The sequence below is a fragment of the Simochromis diagramma genome, unplaced genomic scaffold, assembly GCF_900408965.1.
Source record: "Simochromis diagramma unplaced genomic scaffold, fSimDia1.1 OVJJ01000434.1, whole genome shotgun sequence".
In the NCBI taxonomy this organism is placed as follows: Eukaryota; Metazoa; Chordata; class Actinopteri; order Cichliformes; family Cichlidae; genus Simochromis; species Simochromis diagramma.
Genome location: NW_024387090.1, coordinates 430,254 through 431,373, shown reverse-complemented (window position 1 = coordinate 431,373; position 1,120 = coordinate 430,254).

The window sequence follows — 1,120 nt, the reverse complement described above, 5'->3', positions numbered from 1 at the left end:
TGAGCGTGCAGCACGTCTTCTTCCTTAAGGGCCACCTCAGAAAGTCATCTGTCTCATATCATCCTCCACTGTTGCACCAACCATGTCCTTCACCACATACATGACTCTTCTCTGCAGTCTTCCTCTTGTCCTCCTGCCTCGCCGCTCCATCCTCCACATCCAATTTACACAAGGCCACAAGCCAGTATATGCGTAGTGGAGATTCCAAGCAGATGATAATGGAAAGGCATCTGTTGATATGATATTATACTCTTAAGCTATATTAATCTAGGGCATCCATAAACTGGCAGCCCATTTTGAAATCTGAAAAATGTCTACAGCCCACCTAACCCCTCAAACTCTACTGTGACATGATCTGACCTCGTGTTCCACACCATAACATATGCATTGTACAAAACGTTTGTGAAATTAACAGTAAAATTGTGTAAAATCTTGACATCAAAAAAGTGTAAATAGAAAAACAAAGAAAATGTTTAATTTACATCAATAAATACTGGGGCGCACTGACAGAGGTGAGGCTGCCGGACACTGGCGCCACCGGGCCCTCTGACCACCACCAGTAGGCAACGGGTGAAGTGTCTTGCCCAAGGACACAACGACCGAGACTGTCCAAGCCGGGGCTCGAACCGGCAACCTTCCGATTACAAGGCGAACTCCTAACTCTTGAGCCACAATCGCCATATGTCAGCACGAGTCTTTAGGCTTAACCTGCAGTAAATAAATGTAAAAAATGACAGAAAATCAGTCATGTCTGAGATATTTGACCTTATTATTGACAACAAGTTTACTATCTGACGGTTTATGGTCTTAGATGCCTGTCCTCCATGGTTCTACAAATCATGACCGCCCTCTTCCAGCACTGTGTCTGACCTCATGTTCAACACCATAACATATGTGGTTATCTCCTTTTTTTTTTCTTTGTCTGAATTATTTTGATTTTCTGACAGTTTGCTTGTTGAGGTTGGCATTAAGAGCCTTACTTGGGAGCTGACAGCCAACTGCTCTGTAAAAATTACAGGTTTGTGTATATAAGATCAAAACAAAATAAAAATAAACAAATAAAAGAGATTTAAAAAAAGAAACAGCATATATTATAGCATAGGTGTCGAACTCCAGGCCT